This window comes from Lepidochelys kempii, chromosome 1, assembly GCF_965140265.1.
Source record: "Lepidochelys kempii isolate rLepKem1 chromosome 1, rLepKem1.hap2, whole genome shotgun sequence".
Lineage (NCBI taxonomy): Eukaryota > Metazoa > Chordata > Testudines > Cheloniidae > Lepidochelys > Lepidochelys kempii.
The window spans coordinates 142,139,699-142,151,797 of NC_133256.1; the positions used below are offsets into that span (position 1 = coordinate 142,139,699).

Consider the following 12,099-nt stretch of genomic DNA (forward strand, 5'->3'; position numbering starts at 1 on the left):
AGATAAACACCTTGTTACCATTTAGAATAGGAAAATGGACTAAAAAGAACCAATAACTGAGCCCAGCAGGAAGTCATATCCATACACTATATTTACAGACAATACAATTATTTTAAAACTCGATTCACTTTGAATACAGAAAAGAATTGTCGCAAATAAGTTTTCTAGTCAGACAACTGGATCTGAGATGCAGGCTGTCTTTGGACAAGTTGTCTTAAAAAGAAGAAACACACACTTAACCTGTTTGGCCACCATGTTAAACTAGTTTAAGGAGGTCAAATTTTAGATATAAATAAGTTGCTAGTTGGCATGCTGCATTGAGAGAAATAAGATTTTTATCTGCATTTGATGGTGTTACGGGCAGTAATAAAAGATAAAAAGCAAACACCCAGAGACCTGGCAATGAATGTGCTATACTCCTCCAAAATCTTCACAGGCACTGAAGGTATAAACCTTTGTACTCTTGTCTAGCTTTTGAAATATTATCTCCCAAATATTTAGACAAGCTAGTAATTTGCTTCAGAACAGCTTATACTTCATTAGCAAAATATTCTGCTTCCTCTTAACATAGAATGCTGCAGATATGTGGGGATCATCATTAGAAAGCTGCAAGAAGTGCAAACTTACCAGAGTAAAAATAAAAGACACTCCTTTCATCTGTGGTGCCAGTTACGAATACAGCTATCAAAACAAGATGAAGGAAAACCAACAACTGTCTGTAGGCAGCAGCTGCTTTTTCCTGGTTATAAAAATTCCTCCAGTACATGCTCTTTAATCTATACACAGCAAAAGGGCAACATGATGCAAAAAAGTGTCAATTGTGATGAAGTACTGATATAATCTCTTATTTTGGGTCTTTGCATTGTTTTTAAGGCCGTAAGTTACTGAAGTTCTTACAAACTCATGAATGACTGAAGATTTTCAAGCTGCATATGGGCTCAGTCCTGCATTTGTTGCAAACCTAAATATCCCAGAGTTCACTATATTTGAGTTCACGGAATTCAATGGAGTTATGAATGTACAGTGACTGCAGAACTGGGCCTTACTTTCACATTTTGAAATTCTTTTTTGTGAGGTACAAAGCTGGGAAAATTTCTGTCAGAGAAAAGCACTTACAGCATAAACAAAAACTGCAAGCAACAAACTTAGGGCTTCAGACAGACAGAAACAAAATGTTTCCAAAGCACAGACTACCCATTTAAATTATAACATCCAAACCTTGTCTATATGCTTTTTGCTCCAGGGGTATGTAATTTCCTTAGTGTTAGGTACAGTCCTGTAGATTTAACATTACTGTTTTTTCAAAAAAATATTAGCTCTGATGGAGCTATGTTCAAGACCTTTGCCACATTCCAGTTTCTCTCCTTTTATTTGCTGGAGTTGTCACGGCAAATAAAAGGGAGTAATACAAAATCTCAGACTTTCAACTGAGAGCTTGCAGAAGACAGCAGTTTCTCCAGGCCTTCAGAAAAGTATTTTAGTAACTCCAGATTTGGCTTAAACCGAAAGATGACAAAATATAGTTCCTCTTTCTTTCATTAGTGTTAAATTCCAGCATGCCAAAATATTTCCTAACTTCCACTGAATTCAACATAAAAGTGCAAATATGTTTAACTCCCCGGTAATATTTAAATAAACACTGAAAAGTCAGATTGGCAAGTTGTCAGGAGAGGTTCTGAAGAAACTTGGAAGTGGGCTTACATTCTGCTTAGTGTGTCCCAAATATCTCTGGGCCTAGCGCAATACAGTAGAACCTCGGCGTTGCAAACACCTCAAGAATGGAGGTTGTTTGTAACTCTGAAATGTTGGTAACTCTGAACAAAACATTGTGGTTGTTCTTTCAAAAGTTTTCAACTGAATGTTGACTTAATATAGCTTTAAAACTTTACTATGTAGAAGAAAAATGCTGCTTTCCTCTCCGCTTTTTTTTAGTAGTTTACATTTAACACAGTACTGTACTTGCTTTTGTGTGTGTCTCTCTGCTGCTGCCAGATCGTGTACATCCAGTTCCAAATAAGGTGTGTGGCTGACTGGTCAGTTCGTAACTCTGAGGTTCTACTGTAGCCCCAAGCACATAAACAACTTTCCCCTTCTTATTGTGTACATAAGAAATTAACTACAGTATTCTATTTCAATACATACAGGTTATCAAGCATGATTAACGGTAATGGCTCTCTATCAGTACAGCCTCGTGGGAACCTTAACTGAGAATTTGCTGATTTTTTAGCATGTATTTTGTAACCTTTAAACACTGTAGTCAGTTTGGTTTATTGTCAAGGGAATAAATCTTGACAACAGTTGTGCACTGGGAAAGATTTTTCCCTGCAAGAAGCAGTGAGCATGAATCAAAATGACTAGTATGTGTGCTGTATTATGCAAGTTGAGAAGACTCAATACTGAGAAGGATTATTAAAAATGACTGAAAACTCTTCTATTGTGCAAAGAGGTTGATTTTGGTAGTTTAGTAGCAGATGCTTTTTCCAGACTGAAGCTGAACCAGAGGTAAGTGCAAAATGCAGGTAAGTGTAACAACAGATCTATATTTTATCTTGGATAGAAAGCAGAACAGCTTTAACACATCAGTGGAAGTTCTGCCAAAGCCACAAATATTAGAACAATCTGCCCAAGCTTGTCTGCTAGGTGCAGGTCAAAGACAGCTCAACACGTCTGCACAACACAGAGTTTTAGATTTTGTTCTAAGTAATACCAACAATATGCCACAGAAAGTAAAAGGAACATCTTTCAGCAATCTTGTGATAAACAGCTACAAGTTTGTTCTCCATAAGAATGGTGCCTGGAAAAAAAGTCTTTTAGATTTCCAATTACAGAAAGTAATGCCTGGAAACTATCCCTGATCATTAAGTTTAACCATTCAACTTGTTGAGCAACTGTGGAACAGATCAGGCTGCTACTGTACTCCCTGTGTACATGATGTTCCAGAGCTTCTGTTGCCAGTACACCTCATTCAGCAATACAAACATTGTAATTAAAAGGGATATGACTTTTCTTATAGCCAGAGGTGCAGGACCTATATCACAACCCCACACTGTACTCTGCTTAGCATATTTCCTAGTTCTTTGATGAGCTAACCTTTCTCCAGTGGAAAGCCTTAATTAAGAGATGAATGTACTCCTTTGTCCTTTTAGGTATTTGGCAATATTCAACATAGCGCACGAACATCAGGACAGTGTGACACCCAAGGAAGTGCAGAGTGGTAAACTACTCAATAGGGAATAATTCACATTTTAAAAGCTAAAAAAATTACATTTTTTCCAAAAAGAAAAAAGAAAAAAGTGTTCATGTTTGAATTGGGAAGTTTTAATTGTTCCCAAATTTAAGGTTCATAAATGTGTGAGAATCCTTTAAACAGAAGACCACGTTAACTTTATTTATGTCTTGTTAATCAATCTTAAACTTTTACTGCTACATCTTAGGTCAAATCAAGCAAGTCTTGGACTTTTAAAAAAGGTTTGTTTTTAAATAAAATCATTTATATGAAGCTAGATATTTACTTTTTTAAAATCTCTTCATGATGTAAACCCTCTCAAACTCAATCCAACGCCTAAAATGAGGAAGGGAAACACAGAAATGGGAGGTGAGCAAGAGGGCTGTTTCAGACATGAGGGTTGGAGCAGGAACAGATGGAAAGGAGGAAGTAAAATCCCAACTCCCTCTCCCAACACAATACACTGCAGAAGTGGTTACTTGCAACTCAAGTGCTTTGAAATGGACTCTGCATATTCACACTCATGGGATGTGCTGTTTGGTGCAGTCTGGATAGTGATATCTTCTTGTAGCAGTGCCTGTTAGAGTACTCATCTGCCTCTCCGACCTCTCTCCTCAGCGTTCAGAGGGGGAGAGCTGCTCCTTGCCACCTCCATTCCTTCCTCCTGCTTTCTCAGCGTAAGGATTTTACACAACTCCAAAGATGATGGGAAAGAGGATGGAGGGAGTGTGAATATGCAGAGTCCATCTCGAAGATGTCTGGTTACAAGTGAGTAACTTCCACTTCTTTGGGTGTCTTCTACATAGTCACACCCAGGGGATGGTTTGGCAATCAGTGCCTCATGACTTGATATGGGGCACTCACATGACAGACTAAGGACTGGAGTGCTAGCCTACTGAACTCAGCACATGATCTAGATGCCAGATCTAGGCAATAGTGTTTTGTAAAGATATGACTAGGCAAGGGTTCTTGCAAATTTTTTGGTGGCCTCAGAGTGCGGCCACCAACTCTTGCTGGTGGCCACACTGACACTTTTTCCTAAAATTATTTATTTTTCCTAAAGTCAATAAAGTAATATGCACATATATACAATCAAATCATTGTAATTTATTTTTTTAAGGTTTGAGGAGTTGTTCTTTTGCAGACTCAATAATGAAAATCATGCACAGTTATCTCTATTCTTTACTGGACCTAACAGAATAGAAACACAAATAAGGTGCTTTGCACGTTCTTGTCTTTTTTATTATTGTTTCTTTTGCTTTTTTGGGAAAAGGGTTGTTTGTACAACAATTCTGAAGTAAATTTAAAAAAAGCTTTGACATAACAGAAGTCCAAACAATAATGAAAAACATACCTGGGTGGCTTGGGTCTGGGGAGGGGAAGGAAGGGAAGAGGATGTACAGCTGCACTTGCAGCTGGCCTGGGGCTCCTCCCAGTAGGTGACAGGGAGCTCTGGGCTCCTCCAGGCACATGGTGGGGCATGTCTCAGGGCTTCAGCCAGACTGGGGGCTCCTCTGGTCACAGGGGGATGGGGGGGGGTGTGCTCAGGTTTCTTGCTTGTGGCTCCAGGTGCAAGGGGCTCCGGCTGCCGGGGGGTGAAGTCAGGGGCTAGCCTCCCCAAAGGGGGCTCCACCGGGTGCCCATACGCTCACTGCTCACCCCCTGCCCGCCTCTCGTGTCCCTCCTCACTCCCCCACCTGCTGCTCACCTCCTCACTCCCTTGCCACAGATATCTCCATGCCCGCTGCGAGAACTCCCACTTGCTGGTTCACCTCCTCACTCCCCCACTCATAGCCAGACCCTCCTACCCCCCTTGTCACCCTGCTGCTGGCTCGCTGCTCACCTCCTTACTCCTCCGCCATGGCCCCCCTGCCACTCACCTCTTGCCTCCTAACCCCGCCCCTCACCCACTGCTCGCCTCGCTGCTCGCTTCCTCACCACCTCACCTTGCTCCTTAAGTGTTGTGTGTCCCATCTGTGCAGGGGCAGCGAGTTATATGGGCCCGTGGTGCCCGGGCTCCAGCAATATTCAGGGCCCGGCTCCATCAATGTTTGGGACCAGGTCTCTCCCCCGGCCCCGCACACCTCCCCCGAATGTCCCCCGGAGCGTCCCTGCCTCAAGCTGGTGGCTGCCCCCAGCAGCTCTGCGCTGCACTCCTGCTCTGTTGGCTCCTGGCATCAACTGCTGCCACAGAGTCCTATGCCCCCCATCCACTAGTGCCAGGGCAGGCTGACCCCGACCCTGCCCTTCCACCTTGGACCCTTCCCTTTCCCGGTCAACACAGGGCCACCCCCCTGCCCGCAGTTACCTCTCCTGCCCCATGCTGGGCAAGAGGCAGCCCCACCTGCAGTGAGGGGCGGCAGCAGGGGAGGAGACGCACACATGATGGCAGCCCCCCACCACAGGGGAGGCAAGGGGGCTTCCTGGACCTGAGAGGGGCCCTAGGAGCACGTGCAGTGACAGTGGTGCGAGGTGAGTGTACTGCCAGTAGGGACGGGGGGGACCCAACCCCGGAGCTCGCTGCTGCCAGCTGGGGGGACTCCTCCTCTGTGGCCCCAGCCCTGCCCCACCCCAGAGCCTGCACCCCCCCACACCCCCAACCCTCTGCCATAGCCCTGAGCCCCTTTCACACCCTAACCCTCTGCCCCAGCCCTGAGTGCCCTCCTGCATCGTGAACCCCTCATCACCAGCCCCACCCCAGAGCCCTCACATTTTTACATTATTTTTTAAAATATATATCAGCTTACAAGGCAGGTGTGCAGATCTGTTCTGGGCACCATAAAAAGTATACAAACCTGCACACCCCTGCACCTGTGTCTCCAGAGAGGCAGCAGGAGCAACAGGGACGAAAGGGAGGGGCTGGTGCTTCCCCCCACAACACACACACTGCCCAGAAAACTGCTGTGGCCGCAGGGAAACCCCCTGGTGGCCACATTTGAGAAACAGTGGACTACAGCATCATGTGGCAGCCTTACATAGTAACATGTCTGAGGCATACTAAAAAAGTAGCTACATCTACAATGAGATGATTGTGGTCTTACTGCAGTAGAACAGATGTAATCCAATAACCCTCTTCTGTATGCTGGCAACAAGAAGAAAGCCAAGGAAAGTGTGGGCTCCTTACTGAATGAGGGAGGCAACCTCGTGACAGAGGATGTGGAAAAAGCTAATGTACTCAATGGTTTTTTTTGCCTCTATCTTCACGAACAAAGTCAGCTCCCAGACTGCTGCGCCGGGCAGCATAGCATGGGGAGGAGGTGGCCAGCCCTCTGTGAAGGAAGAAGTGGTTCAGGACTATTTAGAAAAGCTGGACGTGCACAAGTCCATGAGGCCGGATGCGTTGCATCTGAGAGTGCTAAAGGAATTGGCGGATGTGATTGCAGAGCCATTGGCCATTATCTTTGAAAACTCATGGCGATCTGGGGAAGTCCTGGAAGACTGGAAAAAGGCTAATGTAGTGCCAATCTTTAAAAAAGGGAAGAAGGAGGATCCCGGTCAGCCTCACCTCAGTCCCTGGAAAAATCATGGAGGATGTCCTCAAGGAATTAATTCTGAAGCACTTAGAGGAGAGGAAAGTGATCAGGAACAGTCAGCATGGATTCACCAAGGGAAAGTCATGCCTGACTAACCTAATTGCCTTCTATGATGAGATAACTAGTTCTGTGGATGAAGGGAAAGCAGTGGACGTCTTATTCCTCGACTTTAACAAAGCTTTTGACATGGTCTCCCACAGCATTCTTGTCAGCAAGTTAAAGAAGTATGGGCTGGATGGATGCACAACAAGGTGGGTAGAAAGTTGGCTAGATTGTCGGGCTCAACGGGTAGTGATCAATGGATCCATGTCTAGTTGGCAGCCGGTATCTAGCGGAGTGCCCCAAGGGTCGGTCCTGGAGCCGGTTTTGTTCAATATCTTCATTAATGATCTGGAGGATTGTGTGGATTGCACCTCAGCAAGTTTGCAGATGACACTAAACTGGGAGGAGTGGTAGATATGCTGGAGGGCAGGGATAGGATACAGAGGGACCTAGACAAATTGGAGGATTGGGCCAAAAGAAATCTGATGAGGTTCAACAAGGACAAGTGCAGAGTCCTGCACTTAGGACAGAAGAATCCAATGCACCGCTACAGACTAGGGGCCGAATGGCTAGGCAGCAGTTCTGCAGAGAAGGACCTAGGGGTGACAGTGGACGAGAAGCTGGATATGAGTCAACAGTGTGCCCTTGTTGCCAAGAAGGCCAATGGCATTTTGGGGTGTATAAGTAGGGGCATTACCAGCAGACTGAGGGACGTGATCGTTCCCCTCTATTCGACATTGGTGAGGCCTCATCTGGAGTACTGTGTCCAGTTTTGGGCTCCACACTACAAGAAAGATGTGGAGAAATTGGAGAGAGAGTCTAGCGGAGGGCAACAAAAATGATTAGGGGACTGGAACACATGACTTATGAGGAGAGGCTGAGGGAACTGGGATTGTTTAGTCTGCAGAAGAGAAGAATGAGGGGGGATTTGATAGCTGCTTTCAACTACCTGAAAGGTGGATCCAAAGAGGATGGATCTAGACTATTCTCAGTGATAGCAGATGACAGGACAAGCAGTAATGGTCTCAAGTTGCAGTGGGAGAGATTTAGGTTGGATATTAGGAAAAACTTTTTCACTAGGAGGGTGGTGAAACACTGGAATGCATTACCTAGGGAGGTAGTGGAATCCCCTTCCTTAGAAGTTTTTAAGGTCAGGCTTGACAAAGCCCTGGCTGGGATAATTTAAGTTGGGATTGGTCCTGCTCTGAGCAGGGGGTTGGACTAGATGACCTCCAGAGGTCCCTTCCAACTCTGATATTCTATGATTCCATGTGTATCCACCTAGATAATATCCCTCTTCTAACCCACCTAGATAAAGACTGAGGAAATAGGAAGATTTTAGGGCTGTCAACATAGGATATATTAGGGACTTCTGAAATACTCTAGCTCCTATTAAGAAAGTAAACTAAAGCTCTCAGTGCTTAAGGTATGTAATTTAGATTCCCTTTATGGGCATGAGGTCTAGGAGAGAAAACCAGCAAGTTAATGGCTTGATTAATAGAACATTCAGAAACTACTCTGGGAAGAAATCTGCGGTGAGGCCTAAGAACAACTTGACCTCTATAAAGGACAGAGGATGAAGGGGTCTGCCATGAGGGCAGGTGACTTGCTCTTGTCTGGCTAAAAAATGGCTACCGTAAAAGTGGCCTTAACAGATCAATGAAACAAAACTATCTGCCATGGACTTAAGAGGAGGCTTCATGAGTTGTATTAAGATTAAACTGTGTTCCCATGGAGAACTGAGGTCTTATTGGTGGATTGAAGGGAGGACCCGCAAGCTACAACAGCACCAGATTCAAGTCCCATGGAGGGACAGGGTCCCTGATGTGCAGGTAGAGGCACTCTAGGCCCTTAAGGAATCTGGCTGTGATATCCTGAGCAAAAACTGACCTGCCCTCAAACGGCGGGTGGAAGGCCGAGATGGCCGCCAGATGGACCTTGATTGATGAGAGGGACAAGCCCAGGAGCTTGAGATATAAGATACAGTCTAGAATAAGCTACAGAGAAGCCCACTTGAAACGAACACCTCTGTCTGCAATCCAGCAGGTGAACTGTTTCCAATTACCAGGTAGATCGCTCTGGTGGAGGGCTTTCTACTTCCCAACAGAATGTGCTGAACCTCAGCTGAGCACTGCTGCTCCTGTGTGTTTAGCCATGCAGCAGCCAGGCCATCAGATGTAATGCCGCCACGTTGGGGTGCAGAAGACTGCTGTGGTTCTGGGACAACAGGTCCGAACTGAGCAGTAGCTGGAACGGGTTCGCCACTGAGAGGTCCAGCAGAGTGCTGAACCAGTGTTGGCATGGCCACGCTGGCGCTGTGAGGATGACCCTCGCCCTCTCCTGTTTGATTTTCATGAGAACCCTGGGTTGCAACGGCACCGGAGGGAAGGTGTACATCAGAGCCCCCGACCACAGGAGCCGGAAGACATCCGACAGGGATCCTCTGTCCATGCCCCCAATTGAGCAGAAGATGTGGCACTTCTGCCTGGACGTGAACAAGTCCACCTGGGGAGTTCCCAGCCTGCGGAAGATGGAACAGACCACCACCGGATGAAGGGACCACATGTGACAAGATGAGAATGTCCTGCTGAGGCGATCTGCCAAAGTGTTCTTGGACCCTGGAGGGGGAGAGGTCATGAGATGGATGTTGTGCTGTAGACGGAAGTCCCAGAGCCAGAGGGCTTCCTGGCAAAGGGCAGATTACCTGGCTCCGCCCTGCCTGTTGATATACAAGACCATAGCCATGTTGTCTGTCAAGACCTGAACCACCCTGTTTTGTATATGAGATGGAAAGGCTTGGCAGGCCAGTCAAACCACCCTGAGTTCCCTGACATTGATATGCAGGGAACGATCATGACTGGACCAATGATCTTGATTGCTAAGAGCACCCAGGTGGGCTCCGCAGCCCAGGTCCGAGGCGTTGGAGACAAGGGTCACTGACGAGGTTGGGGCCATAAAGGGAACTCCTTCCAACACTGACGTGGGGTCCTGCCACCAGATGAGGGACCACAGTTTGCTGTCCAGGATCCTGATCACCCAGTCCATGCTGTGCCGGTTCAGGATATGGACCAACGCCAGCTACATAAGCATATACTGCCACGTGGCCCAACAGCCTCAGGCATGTGTAGGTGGTGGTGAGAGGGTGGGCCCGGAGGCCTGCCATGAGGTCTGTCACGTCCTGGGACCGAGTCTCAGGGAGGAAGGCCCTGGTCCGAGTGGAGTCAAGAACTACTCTAATGAATTCTGTGCATTGTACTGGTGTTAAGGTTGACTTTTTCTCGTGTATCATCAACCCCAGGTCATGACAGATGGAACATACCAGGTCAAGATGTCTCTGCACCTGATCCAGAGACCGGCTCCTTATCAACCAGTCGTTGAAGTACGGGTATATGTGGACACGCAACCCCAACATCTCAGGTAAGCAGCTACTGGCGCTATGAATCTTGTGAATGCTCTTGGGGCCGATGCGAGACCAAAGGCCAACTCTGTGAGCTGGAAATGGCACCTGCCTAATATGAAGTGGAGGAAGCACCAGTGCCCTGGGAAGATGGAAATATGGAAGTAAATCAAGGGCGGTGTACCAGACTCTTGGATCCAGGGAGGGGGATGATGGAGGCCAGGGAGACCATGCACAACTTCAACTTCTGGAGTGACTTGTTGAGGCAACGCAGGTCGAGGATGGGTCTGAGGGCTGAGAGTACTGGACCAGCATTACTGGCACCCCCCACAGGTTCCAGTATGATCACTGCGGGGCAGCACGGCCCCTCTTGCATCGGCACTGTGGCTGGAGCCTCCTCGGTCTCCTGCGTCGGAGCCAAGTCACCCTGTCTCGGTGACGTGCTAAAATCGTGGTCTGACCCTGACCACTGTTCCTCCAATGGACCGTTGAGGCCTGAGTCTGCCTACTGACCCTGGTATGCAATTGATATGGGGGGAGGGGGGGAAGAGTAGCGCCGCCTGCTGGAGGAACGGTACCGGGGCCAAGGCGAACGACGCCGAGATCCTGAACAAGCCCTCCAGGATGGAGACTGACGACAAGCATACCTTCTGGGAGAGGGTGTTCAGCGTCTAGGCAACCTATGGCCAGATGGTGATCGGTACCAGTGGTATGGGGAGTGACCCCATGAGTCCAGAGTCCCTTGCCTAGTAGGAGGGGATCTCGATGGACATCTAGGCCTTCCGGCCGGCAAGCTGCAGTGCCAGGTCTTGAGGCTACAGCGACGGGACTTGTGCCTGCGATCCAGCGACCTGTGGTGCTACGCCAGTCTATGCTGCAGCCACCCCAGTGGCTCTCCCGTTTGGTGCCACAAGCAGAGCCATGTTGGTCACCTGGCGTGGCACCTGTGGAGCCGGTCAGCCTTGCTCCTTAGCTGCTGGGACTGCTTAGGGCACTGAAGGCCTCATAACTGGCTCGGAACCCCTGCCGCTGCCTGGGGCGGATGGCAGGTCCCTGGAAGGGCAGGTGGGTCTGACTTCTGCAGTACCCCCATGACTCCGCATAGCGGGCGCATGACTTGACAGGAGGTCCTTTGCCTGAGGCCCCTCTCTCCTTTGGTGCTTCTTTTCTTCAGCCTCTTCTTCAGCGCAGGCAAAACGGAACAGTGCTGTGTCGAAGCCATCGCCGGAGGTGTCTGCCGAGGCCAAAGTGCTGGCCGTGGGTGCTGCGGTGGAGGGTTCCAACGCTGGACGGAGAACCGCCTCCATCAATAACACTCTCAAGCAGATATCCTGCTCTGTTTGGGTCTGTGGGCGAAAGTTCTTACAGATGTTTTTCCTATGGCCTTCACCCAGACACTTAAGGCGTCGGCCTGCTGCATGACACACATCTTGAAGCTGGGGGAATAGGCCATGCCCCGCTCAGGGGAAAGTCCCCACTGGGACTTTCTTGACTAACTAACACTATCAAGTAACTATCTATAAAACTATGTACAACAACCACTAAACCAGCCAATGGATATCCGCTGCTGCTCTTGCGAAGCAAGACAAGGTGGTGCAGTCAACTGTCACAGGCAGTAAGAAGGAACTGAAGAGGACGCAGGGCCGGCAGCGCCTGATATATCGCCACATGGGAGCGCCACTCCAGTGGGCGCCACAGCTGGCCCTACGGATACTGCTAAGGCAGAAATCTCTGACAACTGTGCATGTGGGTACGCACACACCTAAAATGGAATTGACATGAGCAAGCGCTCGAAGAAGAATAAAATGCGTAGAGATGCAGTGTATCCCATCAGTGAACAAAAAGAAGCACCAAATTTAGTATAAATACTATATTTATTTGCAAACATGTTTTAATAGTTA

General features: G+C 47.8%; 2 protein-coding genes across 4 annotated transcripts in view; one reads left to right on the top strand and one right to left on the bottom strand.

The window, feature by feature from the left end:
* Window positions 1-12,099, bottom strand: part of APOO (apolipoprotein O) — a 71,831-nt gene that overhangs the window by 23,851 nt on the left and 35,881 nt on the right. The gene's annotated exons all lie outside the window — the stretch shown is intronic.
* ZFX (zinc finger protein X-linked) overlaps window positions 5,299-12,099 on the top strand; it is a 221,199-nt gene continuing 214,398 nt past the window's right edge. The window contains exon 1 of the mRNA XM_073357499.1: window positions 5,299-5,308. The gene's annotated coding sequence lies outside the window, so the exon portion shown is untranslated. The remainder of the gene's footprint in view (window positions 5,309-12,099) is intronic.